This window comes from Perognathus longimembris, chromosome 5, assembly GCF_023159225.1.
Source record: "Perognathus longimembris pacificus isolate PPM17 chromosome 5, ASM2315922v1, whole genome shotgun sequence".
NCBI lineage: Eukaryota > Metazoa > Chordata > Mammalia > Rodentia > Heteromyidae > Perognathus > Perognathus longimembris.
The window spans coordinates 41,946,941-41,963,272 of record NC_063165.1 but is presented as its reverse complement, the minus strand read 5'-3'; the positions used below and the strand labels follow the sequence as shown (position 1 = coordinate 41,963,272).

Genomic DNA, 16,332 nt, shown 5'->3' with positions numbered 1-16,332 from the left:
GTGATATGTTTTTCTGAGGCTTTTCTAGAATACTTTTCCTACAAAGATGTTTCCTTTTTTTTATAGTTTTAACAAATATTTACTGAGTATAGAGAAGGGGCTAGCAGTTGTTAGGTGTTAGGAATGCAGAACTGTGCTACTACCATTGATCTTTTAAAGTATACTTGACAGATGGGTGAAGCAGACCTTCACTTCATACTTTCTAAGCTAAACTAGGTGAAAAGAGAAGCAGTTGGATGATGAGAAATGAATCCTATACTTGTTCTTCTCTTTGGATTACATCCTGTGGATTTTTTTTTCTAGTTGGCACTTACAAACATATATTCAGAAAGGAAACAAATCCCCTGGCCAGCCCTCTGTCTGGTGTCTGCTAAATAAAGATAATTTCCATTTCTCTTTCTCATCTTAGTTGTTTTAGCTTATGAAAGCTAAAAAGTCAGGTATAGGAGGGTCTTGTAAGTATAGACAGAATCAAACTTCTCCACTGCTTTCTGGCCTAACCTTTGGGGATTCATTGTTGGATAGAGGAAACACTCAGCAGCCTTGGGAATATCTATCTTCATCTTGATGGAAAGTTGAAAGCTCTCCACAAACCAATGTAAGATTTAATGATCTGTAAGTATGGTTTACCAGTTTAGTATCCTTCCTTGTTTTGCTAATTTCTCTTTTGTTTATCTTATATCCAGCTATTGTGTTCAGCCAAATAACCTGTAGTATATCTTCTGAATTAATATGCAACCTATTCAAATATTTCTGAATGTGCTCTTAATATATTTTGAAAGGCGATGCATAAAATGGAACATATTTCTTTTTTGCCTTAATAACAATCCTGTACAACTTGCAAATTATATTTGCAACTATGAAAACTAGTTGGACCATGCCATAGGCTGTCACAGATTTAGATACATAAATGCATATTAATATACATATATGAAGTATGACTATTTAGTGGAATTGCTTTTAAATAATTTGACACCTTAGTACTTTAAAACATTCACCTGGCACTAATTCTCATTAGAAATAGGATTGGAATTATTAGACTCACTAGCTTAAATCCATTTTTATTTTCTGAGACCTGAACAATAACTGAAAGTCAGAGCTGAAGGAAATCGAAGTAAACCTATTCCAAGCATTAAGATTATTTCTCTAAATAAATTCTTCCCCATTCTCTCATCCCTCTTCTTTCTCTCTTAGTCTTCCTCTTTTTATTTTTTACTCCCTCCCCCTCCTGCACTCTTTTGCTCTTAGTGTTCTGAATTCACTAGATGGCACAGTGTAAATCAATAGTAAACGCTAACCGCCTACTCAGTCCTCCGTTATGCAACATCACATAACCAGTACACAGAGACAAAAAGGGAAAAAGCACACACAGCCTTTACATTCAAAAGCTCATGCATAATTTTACTTTTCCACAGCCAAAATGAAAAAAAGAAAAACGGAAATAACAGATGGGAAAACTTACAGTTTTTTTTTCCTCCTTCTTCTTAGACTGTTTAGAAAGGAATAAGCTAACATTGATGGCCATTTCGAGTTGCTCTAGAATGCAGCATAACATCCCATCATTGTCAGAACCTTAACTTGCTTTAAAACAGGACTTTGACCCTCTGTGTTGTGATGAATATTTCAGGTAATTGAAGAGTAAAATGATTCTGAAGCGTTTTTAGTTATTTTGTGAAAAACCAACGACCCTAAGTATGGCATTAATTTTAAAATAGAGGATAAAGAAGATGGCTGTGTGTTTTTACTTGAAATGTATCCTGATGTAATATTTATGTGAAATTCCATTATATACACTAGTCTTTCTCATGCCTTTTACTCATGCTTTTGCTTTTGGGAGTCTAAGGCTGTATTTTATTTTCTCATTCAAACTCCAAGTATCAATGAAAGAGCAAACACCTAAATGCTACAATAAGGATTAGGTATTTAACTCATACTCCTTTAATACATGTCCTCCTTTAGAAAGGGATGATATTGAGCAGCATGCATTGTTCTTACAATAGGATCTGTCGAATTGTAACCCTTTGTACACTAAAGATAATAAAAATACAGTAATGATAATAATAATATTGATTAGTTACTTCTCTTCTAAAGTCAGCCTATGTAAGGATCTATAGGTCCTGGATATTTCATTTAGAACTTTTTATCACTCAACTCTGTAAGATACTTTCAGATACATTGTACTTTCTTTACGTCTTGAATATATAATAAAAGCACTCTAATTTTCTTTCTATATATCTCTGGCCCTCTCTTCCTCCCTCCCTTCTTTCTTGCATCCTTCCTGCCCCTCACCCCCCCCCCCCCCCGCTTTGTTTATTCTACCAGCTTTTTTACTAAAGAAATTTTTTTCCCAGCTTAAATGGGACACAGTGAGATTTGTATATGATTTATCAATCTTGCTTTCCTGTTCTAATACTTTGTTTCACTTAACTGAGTAATGTTCTCTGGGAATCAGGCCTTTTTTTCTGTGATAAAGGAGCTTAGAGAGATTTGAAGTGTTTTTTTTTTTTTTTTCAACTTTTGTGTCTCCCTATCAAATGGTTATAAAGCAGATATAAAATGGAGAGCACAGTTTACTGTTAGAGACATACTAGAAAGAAGTAGGTGTGTGCTCATAGTTCTGATTGCTTTCAATGCCATCAGAGAAGTTGAAAAGTAGGAGGGGTGAGGACGCCTGAAATCACAATGTATTTGGGATCAGCGTTATTCTTTTAAGCCACATTTTATTTTTATGGAAGTGAGAAATTCATTGATTTGATTTTTCTGAAGGCATGAGGTAAGTTTTTTACTTTAAAAAATAGATTCACGCCATCTAATAAGGTTTAAGTCTTACTGATGAGTTTACTACTGCAATGTAAAATTCCTTTATACAGAAAAACTCAGATCCATAAACAGGAAAATGAAAGTTTTATCTGTACTTTTTTCGGTTTTATTGACTGTAATGAATATATAGCTCTCTCATTTGAAACAACTGAAGTATCGAGATCATTGGGAATATTGTGAATCTGTTTTGTGACAACATTGAAACATCTTTTGCTGTATAAATAATGACTTAAGTTAATATATATGCATACTTAATTTTACCTTACAAATTCCCTTTTATTACTTTTTTTAATCTTCACAGAATTTGTAGCTCAGAGATTTATGGAAAAATAAATAAAATGAAAATTAGTCAAAATATTCTAGTGTTTAACCAGAAGAATGTATCCACTTATATTTTTCTAAACGCCTCCTACATGTACAACAGATGAATTGGAATTCCAGTTACCAGTTTTATATGCTGGTGTCTAGTTAGCATCCTTCCCTCAAAAAAGTCAGCTTCATTTCACTTCTTGTTGCTGTTGCCAGTAGTGACAGATAATTCCTAATGTTATAAGAACTTTGGTAACTGAAGTTGTGCCTAGTTCATAATAGCATGAATATTTTCCCCATTTCAGTAAAATGTGAAATACACTCTATATAATATAATTTGTGAGGAGGGTGGTGATGGTAGTACTGGAGATTGAACTCAGGGTGTGCTCTACCAGTTGAGTAGTACCTGTATAATGAAATTTTAACATGACTAATAATCTGTACCTAATTTCTTATCTTTCATGTGTAATTAGTTCTATATACAGGAAGTAGTTCTAGGTACCTAGAGTCATCAATTTTTCAGATAGGAGTTCATTTCAATTAGCATCATCTTATGAGGTCATATGTGCATAGCTATTGAGCTATTGTGATCCTCTGCTAGGACTGTCCTTAGACATATACTAATTATTACAAATGAGGGAAACCATGGAGCCTTTGTTTCTTTGGATCTGGCTTATTTCACTTATTATAATTTTTTCCAAAGTCATTCCTTAACTGTGACCCTTCTGTCCATCACCTTTACAATAAATTCAAACTTAATTTTTTAAAAATACTAAATTTTAAAGGGAAGGAAGATCAGCATTTTGTGGGAGAAGGAGGTGGGAAATTGTCAAAAAAAAAAAAAATTCAGAGGCAAGCCAGGCATTGGTATCTTACATTTGTAACCCTAGCTACTCAGGAGGGTGAGATCTGAGGATTGTGGTTTGAAGCCAGCCCAGGCAGAAAACACCCCACAAAAAGCTTATCTCTAATTAACTACTCAAACACTGGAAGTGTTGCTGTGTCTCAAGTGGTAGAGCACTAGCCTTGAGCACAAAGAGGTTCAGGGACAGTGCCCAGGCTCTACAACTGACAAAACAAAACAAACAAAAAAAAACAAACCCAGAGACATCTGGGTATAAAAGAAGTCGAAGAAAATGTCTCCCTTCCCCCCATTTCCCTTTATCAAAATAGTGTCAATGTCCATCTTGGTGTATTGTCATGCTCAAAGAACCATAGAAGGGGCAGGATTATCCTTTCAGAGTCCTGCATGTACCCACTGAGTCCACTAAGCCTTGTTTTCTGTTGCAACTACAAACCGTGGTACCATATAACCTACTTTACACTTTTTCTTTTTAATATGAGATTCATGTTTAGGAAGGTATGGAAAATCTAAATCTGCTATTCCCAAAGCTGGAAGAATTTGAGATTTTTAAACATCTTCTAGTATTCCTACATCCTCAATTCCTAAATGTTCCTTTCTTTGTTCATTACTGCTGGGCATTATCTAATACTGCAACAAAAACCTCAGTCATTGGCTTAGCTCTTCAAGCTGAATCACTTCAATTGTGCCTGGTGCACAGTAGTCACTATGTATTTCCATGAGCTGGAAGACATTCAAGTCATGAAGAGGTGAGAAGAATTCGAGAACAGAAGTATTCCATTTCTAGTTTGGGAGATTCTTTCCCATTTGATGAGAAAGTGTTTATTACCATATCTCATTCTCTATTAAAGTAGAAAATTGTAGAAGGCAATTTTATACTTTTGTAAAGCTGCTTCTTAGTGGCCATTGTGGCATAGACTATTGCTCACCTAAAAACACAAATTATTGGCAGGCTATTTTGGTGAGGTTCACTAAATTTCATATGCAAATGTGTTACATACTTAAGATTTTGGCTCTCTCAAATGTATCTCTCTTGTACTCTGCCTTAGGTTCCTTCAAATCTTGCCGTCTCTCATTTACTGGATGGTTATTTTGGGCTTCTTTTATGTCTATAAATTTTAGGATGATACCTGAAGAAAAACTTTTATGCAATATAATTCCTTTTTTTTTTTGCCAGTCCTGGGCCTTGAACTCAGGGCCTGGCTTCTTTTTTGCTCAAGTCTAGCACTCTGCCACTTGAGCCACAGCACCACTTCTGGCCATTTTTGTATATATGTGGTGCTGAAGAATCGAACCCAGAGCTTCACGTATAGGAGGCAAGCACTTTTGCCACTAGACCATATTCCCAGCCCTTTATAATATGATTCTTTCATAAAGTATTTTATTACTTTTTGATACACGAACTCCTGATCTTTCAAAATCAACTTTGGCTTAAGTGAACTATGCTGGTCATTGTTAAGGCCATCGTTCTCATTCTGGGGTAGGGGTGGTCTCTGGGAAAGCCACCTGTGCCTTCTAAATATTTCAGTGGAATTAAAAAGTAAAGCTTATGGAATTCTGAATTGGCTGACTACTTGTTCAGCAAGCAGTTTTTAAAATACAGAGTACATAATATTTGAGGACTTGGTTGCTCCACAGTTGGAGCTTTTTAAATTTTAATTTGGGGTTTGTTCTGTTGTTTTGTGACTTGGCATAAAAGGTTTCAGTTTTCAAAGGTTTCGGTTCGCTCTCTGCATTTGTCTTATTGGACTTGGAGTATAATATTACACAATATTTTATACTCAAGAAGGAGAAGAAAGCCAGTAGCCCAAAACTCATGAAACCCATGGTAAATAAACCATAGCTTGTTCACCCTCCAAAAAATATTGCAAAGCTATTTATATCCAGAATATGAATAACAACCAAAAACAAGAAATAATTTTATATACAAAATGTATAAGCCAAAGTATAGTAATATTCAACTGGAGCTGTATAAAGAAATACAGATAATTAACCATAAAACATTTCGTTCTCAACACAAGTTACAATGAATCATAGCAATGGGAGGTAAGTCATTCATAGCTAGTCGATACTGGTTAGCAGCCTTGAAGTGAAACATAACTGAGGTTACAAAACCACTTTTCTCAGTGCACAAAAAAAGTACTCCCAAAAGTAAGCATCTTATTCTACATAAAGTATCACTGAGTCAAGATACCAAGGTGAGCAATAAATAGATTCATTTCTGTGATCTCCACATTGTCATGCATTTATTAAAATAAATACCTAGCATTTATAGTGTACTGTTCTCATTTCAGAATGTCTCAGTGGCAGTAACTGGATTTCCCTCACATCCGTGCTGGCTGGTGAGTAACTTTTATTATCTCTAACTTACAGTTGACAATTCTGAAATGCAATGAAGTCAAATACATTTCTACCACCTTCAGGAAAAAAAATTAACCTAAGGGCCATGGTGTGGCCACTACCTCAAGTACTAAATTTGAATAGAATATCTTATGACATTGGTAAAGATGAATTCTTTCATATCCTGTTTGTTCATTTGAAATACCATCATAGAAAAAAGGATTAAAAATATGATCCCAAGAACCCACTATTACAGATATTAACAAACATTTGCAAATGACTCCGCTACACTGGAGTGGAAATGTTTAAAAGGCTTTGGGGGAACGGTTTGTTTTGTTGCTTTTTGGTGTTTTGATTTTTTTTTTTTGGGGGGGTGGTGTTTTTGGTTTTTTTTCTTCAAAAGAGATTCCTAGGGCTGGGAATGTGGCTTAGTGGTAGAGTGTTTCCCTAGCATGTATGAAGCCCTGGGTTCAATTCCTCAGTATCCTCTGGCCCTGAGTTCAAGCCCCAGGACTGGCAGAGAGAGAGAGAGAGAGAGAGAGAGAGAGAGAGAGAGAGAGAGAGAGAGATTCCTGAGTCAACAGAAAAGGTAATCACGTGAAGGTAAGTGGTAGCATTTCCTATGTGGAATATTAGATATTGCACATTAAGTAACACACAAAAAAAACCCTTCAAACAAATACATTGTGCGGTACTTTGAATTATCCCTTTGTATCTGACAACATTCTGCAAATTTGAATGCATTGCTTCATTTGCATCAATCTTAAACTCAGATATGATTAATCTTACATCTATCTACAAACAGAAGGAGGGACTGCCCCTTAGAGACATGTATTCATGTCCCTATGGCCATACTCCATATTTACTAATTAATAACAGCAAGACCAGAGGGACAAGTGAGCATACTTTGAAGCTTTGTCTTGAGAATTTATTAAAATTTGAAAACATTTGCATTGTTGTCTCCAAGAATTCTTGATATTTCAGTGGTTTGGAGCAAGGACAGGACTTGAGGGTATAGTGAAAGAGCATCAAGTCAGACAAGGTCTGAAGAGCTAAGTTTTCTAGAGGTTGAACTGCCTTGAATTATAACTGGCAAGCATAGTGGAGAGAAAGGAGGAGGAAAAGAGTAACTTCTCTCGCATCTGACTGTGTTCTGCCTGTCTTCATCTAGGCCAATTTAGACACAAACATCGTATTCATCCAAACCTTTAAAAGTTACACTGTTGACTTGACTTCACTGTATATGAATGTGCATCTGATGAGGAAAATAGTCCTTCAGGATAGTAGAGATAGCTTTCAACCAGGGATTTTCCACATCCATCACCCTTGATCCACAGTGGTTACTCGTTGTTTCTGATTCTGTTGCCTATGTATCTTAATCTCTCTCTCTCTCTCTCTCTCTCTCTCTCTCTCTCTCTCTCTCTCTCTCTCTCTCTCAAGGTATCTATCATGTCTCTGAAGGTCACAAGCCTGTAGGATCTTAACTTATCTCCCTCTCAGTTTCCATGATGTACTTGTTCTGTTGCCCCAAAAGAAACTCCTATTGGTGGTATCCTTGCAGCTCAAAGGACAGGCTGGCTCCATAACTTGTCCCTCCCTTCTCATTAATCACAAAATGATCTCATCACAGCCAGGACCTGAATATCATAGTGTACTGGCTTGAAAACAATTTGATTCCTCTCCTTTTCTTTCCATCACACAGAAAGTGCTCTGTGTTTCTATTAGTAGATACAATCTGTGTTGATGTTTCTTTTTCTGTGGTTATATTTCACTTCTAGGTATGAAGATTTAAACTATTAGGGCTGTGTTGTATATTTGCAGTTACTCCATTTTAGCAAATGAAAAGCTCCTTGAGAAGGGAGAGCTCATCTTTTCCACTAATGAATAAATATTTATTTTTCATTTAAAAATGATACACGCTCATTAAAAATAATTTGGAAAAATACATAGGAGTAAAATGAAGAAAAATTAAAATAATTATTCCTATAATTTAAATCTAACCATTAATAACCATGTGATATATTTCCTTACTCTCAATTTCCCCTGAGGATGTATTTTTTAAACATGTAGTAATCATGATTTCTATATAATTTTATGTCTTGCTTTTAGAATTTAGCCTAAGAATTTTACATGTGATTATATCGTTTTCATAGACATTTTAAATGAATATATACTATTCCTGAAGAGGAATTGAGCATTCAAGCTAAATCTCTATCAAAATCATTATTATTGTTATTTTTAACCTCTCATGTCTTCACAATTCCCTGAATATGAATATTAAATAAATCAGTAATAAATGTATACATGAATGAAAGTTCAAATGAGCACATATTTTTACGTTTATTTCACACAAAAATTTCAAACACATGACTGTAACCAGATTTACTCTGATGAGCTCTCATGAACTCATTTTGTGGAATGTTTAACTCATGGCCTTTGTCCATTCCTGCTTTACTACCTTGTTCTTGTGAAGTAATCCCTGGACATCATCCCATTTAGCTTATTAATATTTCAGGTTCATCAAAACATCTTTGCACATAAAGTTCTTACCCTTGTATAAGTCAGTATTTTTTCTTAGTTTTTGATATTGTATTTCCTAGTATGTAACAATTGCTTATAAAAATCTCATCAATGTGATTTATAATAATCACAGGCATATCTGTAAGTCAAAGTGCAGTTTGGTTGGCTGGAGAGACATCTCACAGACTTGGCTAGGCTTCTTGAGGAAAGTTCTTCTTTTGGCATTTTTAAAACTCTTCTCCTTTATTATTATTAGATGTATGCATTCATTGTGTACAATTATTTATCTGGAGTAAAAAGAAAATGTAGTCCTGCTTACTTACAACTGCAGTCTAACTGCATATCAATCTAGCCACAACTAACCTATACATGAAAAATACAACAAACCTACTTAAACCAAATTTAACATTGTTTCCAAAGTTTATAGCTTATTTGAAGAAGTGGAAAACATAGGATGGGTTCATGGTACTCTTTAACACAGCTGAAAAGGGAGAAATTGTATAATGATAGCCACAGTCATGTTTTTTTAAACCCTAAGTCTGAAGGGAAGAGAGGGTACACTGGAGAAAAAGACCTGTATATCTTCCTTTAATGTGTTCTTTAGAGAACTTTGTATGAGCCAGCTTTCCATGGCTATATCAGATTTTTCAAAAATGAGTTCCACTGATAAGAAATGCTGGGTTTTGTCCTGTCACATTGTCTTTGAATCATAGATTCGTGACTGTTTAGTAGCAACGTGTTGTCCAACAGGTGTTTTACACTCATCAGAAATTCAGGATGTGAGTACCTAAGTAACATACTGCTTCAATATAAACTGAATTTATGTGTTACTCTGGTCTATTTAATCTTAGGAACACATTTTCCATTGGCCTCGAAAGTGAGTAGCTAGAATATTGATGTGTCTAACTCTTGGGGAAGAAAAAAGAGAGTTTCTCCACCACACTAAATCTCTATAAAAATATGATGGTTTACAGTATGGACACATACAAAATATTTTTAGCTGAAGCTAGTAGAGAAAAGCACATGAAAAAAGTAATAACATAAGCAATAAACTACCCCAAGCAAAAAGAAATCATCTGTAAAATTTGCTCTACTGTATGGTGTGAACTATACAAATAGATTTTTTTTTCCATTTCTTTTTACCAACAGTTTTCTGATCATTTGTTTTTCATTTGTTCTGGCTTGATACCACCTCATTAAAACAACAGCAAAATTTCAGAAATGTAGCTGATGACTTGGCCATTCAAACAGGTATCAAAAGGAAAGATAGATAGGAACTAACCATTTTACTAGTTAGATTTTTTTTGTTTTTTTTGGCCAGTCCTGGGCCTCGGACTCAGGGCCTGAGCACAACTGTCCCTGTCCTCTTCTTGCTCAAGGCGAGCACTCTGCCACTTGAGCCACAGCGCCCCCTCTGGCCGTTTTCCATATATGTGGTGCTGGGGAGTAGAACTGAGAGCTTCATGTGTAGGAGGCAAGTACTCTTGCCACTAGGCCATACTCCCAGCCCACTAGTTAGATTTTAATACTTAAGAGAAATTCATTATGACCCTATCTGCCCTTAAAGGTAACTAACATGTGCCTATTATTTTAAGATTAACTATAGGGAAACTACAATAAAGACATCTTTACTTCTCTTTGCATTCTTTTTTTACATGTGGTGTTGGATTATTACATGCCTTGTTTCATGTAAACCTTGTATCATACCTAAAAACTTCCTTTCACAGTATAGATGGGTTTATTCATAATTCTTTATGGGTAGTATGTTATCCATACCTAAGAACCACAACACTTCATCATGGTAACAGCTATAATAAAATAATGCCATTAATGCTGGTGTTTTCTTCATGGTGGGTGTGCATGCCCTCTCATCTCCTTATTGGTGGCCTTTTGGGGTCCTAGTGTTAGTTAAGTTGTAGTTACATTTGTGACCGTTAGTATCTTTAAGCTATAAAGCAAATGTTCTTGGAATAAAGTGTGGTACAGTCTACCTCATTCCTTCTACATAAGTTTGGATTTCTAGTTAAGTGATTCTGCTTATTTAGAGCAGAGACTTCTTTATTAGTACTCTTTACCTTGACAGAATTTTCATTTAAGACCTAAAGATGTTAGCAGTCACAAAAAAAAAAAAGAGAAGTTTATTCAGCTCCTCAGCTCCTTGAAGCTTGTTTTCTAGGTAGTCTCTGTTGGACGCGTGGCACACCCCCATGTCCAATTTCCATGTACATAAGAATTATAGCACCCCACAGTGATATCTCTAGTGACTCTGCTTCATGTGGTAAGGGAAGAAGGAAACCTGACTTAAGAAGAATATTCAAGGAGATGATTTTATAGCCACTTCAGTTTTTTTCTACCTGCAATGCTAGGAGAAATCTCCATTATTTTTTCTTAATTAGAAGTTGTGGTATACAGAATGTGCTTTCGAGATCATTTGCTCTTTTAGTATGTTCTACTGAATGCCATACTACACTTCATAGACAATCGGTTCTGTATGCTCTGCCCTTCCCTTGTAAGAGTACCTAACATGCAGTTAATGAACAACTACTGATCAAAAGTAATTTGCTTTCTGGTTATTTGCTGACCACTCTGTGAGTCAGTCTAGTGTATTTGTGATGTGGGTAGGTAACCTCTGAATACTGTATCTAAAGATTCTTGTAATTAATTATTTAAAGACACTTGAGCCCTTAACTAGTTCTCTTTCTTTGTCCACAAACGAGTTGAATGGTTAATCATGCCTTTGTTTATTTTTATTGTTGTTGCTGTTCACACCAGAAAGAGGAAAGGCTGTGTATAAGAAGTAACTACAATGGCAAAATTGTACTTTCCCTAGCTGTTCTCATTTTCTCATGTCTGATCATATCAAGATCCATACTCTTAAGAAATCTGTTTCCCTTTTGCTAGGAAAATGATAGAGGAAAAGAATAAATCCAGTTCCAGAAAGTGATAACAAATACAACTTCACACAATTACAAACATCAACAATTCATTCAAACCTGTTCATCCACTCTGACAAGACTTTGTTTGTGTTCATTTCTTGATGACAAGGACACACACCAAACTAAAAACAGAAGCTACTTTTGAGACCTTTGGAGAGGGATATACTCTTTTGAGGACATACTGGGCCTACTGGACTCATAGTATGCTTATGCACTTCTGGGATAACTTATACAGTCTTTCCTAGAATCAAGCCTCACACAGTTTTCTCTAGATGTGGAAAAAACAAACTAAACACAAAAACCCAAAGACTAACTAGACCTTTGTGATTCTCTGCAGGTTATACTTTCAACGAACTTTTCTTGATTTATTTATTTCAGGAAACTTTTTAAGACGTAAATGTAAATCACTACTTTTTCTTCCTTTCCAGCTTCGTTTATATATTTAAAATTTTATTCATTTAAGCCAAGAGAAATCTGAGAGATCCTGAAGGGCTCGTGCATATTTGCATCTAGCCCAATATTCAGTCCCTTGCAGGAACTCGGATTGTCAACCAGTGATCTTGTCTTTGTCTTTTCTCATAGTTCTGCCTGTGGCGCCTGTCACTAGCAGTCAAATAAGGACAATTTTACCGTTCTCTCCTGCTGCTCTAATTTTTTTTTTAGTGCCGGTACATGAATTTGTTATTCTTTATAATTCCCTTTGAAGTTGGAAATCCAAGGGGAATCTAAAACCGACCAGATGTTTCTGCTGCTGGAGAGGGAAGAGAGTAAGGATTAAGTTTAACAGAAACTTGGTCTCCAGGAAAAAAAAAAATCAATTCAGCTGGAAATCATCTTTAAATGCATTCATTTGCTGCATATCTGTTAGTTAATTTGCATTTACTAGTCCTTTGTAGGCAATAACACCTATCGATTTACTCTGGGGGAAATTCATAAATTTTGTGAACAAATAGATTCCTGTTGTGGTGTGCTCAGAACTGTTTCCCTTCTGCAGTTTTCGTTCTGTTGCTCTGCACAGTCTTCTCACATGTTTTCCAGTGAGGTCTTTCTGCTGTCACTGCTGATGGTGAAGGATCAGGATCTTGTCACATCCGGTTTAAAGGTCAGTTTTGCAAACTGTTTCAAGAAGGTGAGGCCAATACCTACAGCTAGGGAGGGAAGGAAAGACTTACCAAAATGAGTAGCCTTTTTGGAGAACGTCACTGTCACTTTTTAGAGATAATGTCGGTCAAAACAAGAAAGAGAATGATTAAGACCTTCCAGAATAAAAAAAGAGAAAGGCCTTGGGGTTTTTGCAGGATTTAGGTGACATTGCAAACAATGTGAATAAACAGATTGGGAAATGATAAATGATAGAGAAGCTAAGCCTAGTAAAACACAAAAGACAAATGGACATCTTCTAAATAAGATTTGGGGGGCTTTTAAGATGAATACTCAACGCTTTGGGCTCCCATCAATAGTAATTAGAGAAGAACCTTAAAAACAAATCAGAATATTTCCCACTTTGCTTGATACTTCACAAAAACATTTAACAGAGGAGATGGGTGTTTTGTTTGTTCATGGCCAGTATAGCTCCTTGTTCACTGCTCTCTGCATTTCCCAGGCATCTCTGAGTTTCCAGGAGAACAGAAAAATCTAAGTAACTGCTCCCTTACCTTGCTTGGTGGATTAAATATTTGGAAACATTTCCCACATCTCACAAGGGCATAAGGGATGAATACTCTCTACACAGAGTTTCTATTACTCATCCTATCTTATTTTTAAATAGAAAGTCTGAGTTCTCAGTAATTACATTAAGCTGCTTAAGCCACACATATCAATTGCATATACCGTTTTAAGCATTTTTTCAGCCTTTCGAAACAGTAGAGGAAAAAGACAGAGAGAAATCACTTAGCAGCTGATTCACTTATTTTAAGCAGCTTTACCCATTTTAAAATATAAAAAATTCAGGTCCTGGAACACTGGGTGATTTGAATGTTCTATAAGGATTTTTTTTTAAGATTTTTTTTTTCAAAGTCGTGTGTTTTACATTCAGGGACCTGGATTTTCAATTTAGCCTTTAAAAAGTGCATTGAAATAAGGGAGTTTTGAGCCTAAACAGTTTCTCTTTTTCATTTATTTATTATTATTACTACTATTCTTTTTGGTCAAAGCAGATGGTATGAAAAGCATTTATGTTGGTCTCACTGCTGACAGAGCTTAACCTAATAATCCAAGACTTGGAACTTGGTGTTTCAATAATGGAAATACTGTTTGAGGTATTTTCCATTCAAAGCAGCATCAAAAGTTTTTAATTAACACCATCAGAAATTAATAGGCCTAATGTAAGACAGGGTTCCTACATACCCTACTACTGGGAACAAGACAACAAGTGGAATCCATTGTGTATGTTTGTGTTGTATAGTGTATTTTTATTTACTTATTGGAGCAGAGTCCCAGCTGCACGTTGCATGGCTGAGCTGAGAGAGGAGAGAGTAAAACCTGCAGAAGGCTGCTTCACTCCAGTTTCATTTTGCTCACTGATTATTGTCCTGAGCTCTTTGTGATTGTAATTGGTTAGAAAGTTTGAAATTAGCAAGTCCTTGTCAGCCCATGAAAGCTTTGAAATCAGGAGGCTTGATACAGCTATCAAGCCTGCAGAAGCCTAATCGCTTCTGGGGCTGAGAGCTCCAGAGCTCTGAGCATTCTCAGTCCGCAGGCTGTACCCCCTTGCCATTCACTACCCACTGGAGGGCCTTGTCTTGGAAGGGGGCTTTGTTTGAGGCCCTTTCTTTTCTATCACTGAAGCCTACTGCAGGATGAACAGATTTTAGGCTGACTAATGGGGGTGGGGGGCATTGGGAAATAAGAGCAAATGGGAAGAAGGCTTCAGTAGATGATCAAGGGAATAGGGAAGAAGGAAAAAGGGAAGAAAGAGCCAAAAAGGGAAAAAAGAAGCAGGATATAAGATGGAAAGTGCTTTGTAAATATTGACAGTTGGTTTCTGAGCTACTGAATTTGAAGTCTCAGGATGGAACTCAGTGACAAGAGTCTAAAAGGCCCTGGAGGACTCCACTCCCCCTCCCCCCCATTGTCAAAGAGAAGCTACATTTGTTCATAAAAGGACTATAACCTACCCACTACTCCTCCCCCCACCACATTTTTAGGGATTAGCAATACAATCCTTTCCTTTATAAAGTATTCTAGGGGAATGGATTTATCAACTCTTCTGTAATCACAAAAGTATTATTGTTTAAATTGATGCTGTGAGCTCCAAAACAACATTCTCCAAACTTCTCAGCTGCTTGGTGGATTGTAAAATGAACTGGCCTTCCTCTTTATAGTTGCTTGGACCAGGTTGTCATTGTCACCAATGATGAAATGTATCTAAAAGCTCACAAGTCTTAATAACTTTCTATTAAGCAGACTTGTTTAGGTTGAAAGCCTTCAAGTTTAATATATATCTATGCAATCTTTCATCTCTTTGATTTCTCCTACGCTTTAGTAGAAGCAAAACAAAAATGCAAGTCATAAAACTTAGCTTCAAGAATTAAAGATAGAAAATTTTTCAATAGGTTCAATCATGGAAAAATGATGCAAACAAACATGGTCATTTTGGGGAAAATCTCCCTAAAACAAAATTTAAACATTTCTTCATATAGACACAGGAAAATCAATACATCTAGAGGATAATAATCTTTCAATGAGTGTCAAGATGTTCGTAAGAACTTTCTTAGGTGAATAGTGTCTGATATAATCTGCTTGGGTTTGACTTTGCAGAAGTCAAAGATACTTTGTGTGGTATAACTGAGTAAAGAGGCTGGCATGCTCTCTCTCCTTCCCCAACCCATCCTTTTTTGTTTGTTTGTTTTGGTTTTTTGCCAGTCCTGGGGCTTGGACTCTGGGCCTGAGGACTGTCCCTGGCTTCTTGAGCCACAGCACCACTTCCGGCTTTTTCTGTTTATGTGGTACTGAGGAATCGAACCCAGGGCTTCATGCATGCAAGGCAAGCACTCCACTGTTAAGCCACATTCCCTGCCCAGCCCATCCTTTTGTATAGTTAGATTACTTTACATTACACCCCTGCTAAGTATTTGTCCGCTACAATAACATTTATATCTGACACTTGTGACCTACTACCTCCAGTCTCAGCAGTGTCTGAAATTGTCTTCTGTTAGCCCATACTCCCAGCTGAAGTATCTTTTTATAAACTGCCATAGGATCTTCTCCCATGGTAGGCAGGGGGACGAAGAGGAATCTGAAGAATAAAGCCTACTGTCTGGGTTTTGGGTTTTTTTCACATGAGTATGTTTGAAAGGATAATGCACAAGTCTCTTTTCTGCTGTTTAATATCCATCATGAATTATTGCCAGCTTATGGTATGTTCCAAATTGAGATAAAATCTCAATTGCTCTTCAAAAGGAAGTCACACTTTAGGAATGATAGTGGCATTTGCCAACATTTGAAGTCTCTTGTCAAATCCAGTGGGCTTCTGAGTGCTGCTTCTATGTTCCTAGGAAGCCATTCAATAATGAAACATGTTAAAGTCTTAATGATATCTATTTT

At 36.2% G+C, this 16,332-nt stretch overlaps 1 protein-coding gene and 1 long non-coding RNA gene across 21 annotated transcripts in view; one reads left to right on the top strand and one right to left on the bottom strand.

The window, feature by feature from the left end:
- Zbtb20 (zinc finger and BTB domain containing 20) overlaps positions 1–16,332 on the top strand; it is a 748,243-nt gene that overhangs the window by 376,629 nt on the left and 355,282 nt on the right. For 19 of the 20 annotated variants that reach the window (XM_048346657.1, XM_048346652.1, XM_048346655.1 and 16 more), the window contains one exon: positions 6,286–6,333. The exons of the other annotated variant lie outside the window; for it this stretch is intronic. The gene's annotated coding sequence lies outside the window, so the exon portion shown is untranslated. The remainder of the gene's footprint in view (positions 1–6,285; positions 6,334–16,332) is intronic. 20 annotated transcript variants of the gene reach the window in all.
- LOC125351714 lies at positions 523–15,607 on the bottom strand. Its single transcript, XR_007211003.1, has 3 exons — positions 15,447–15,607; positions 1,306–1,311; positions 523–533 (listed from the first exon to the last, which is right to left on the bottom strand). It is a non-coding gene; the product is annotated as an uncharacterized LOC125351714 (long non-coding RNA).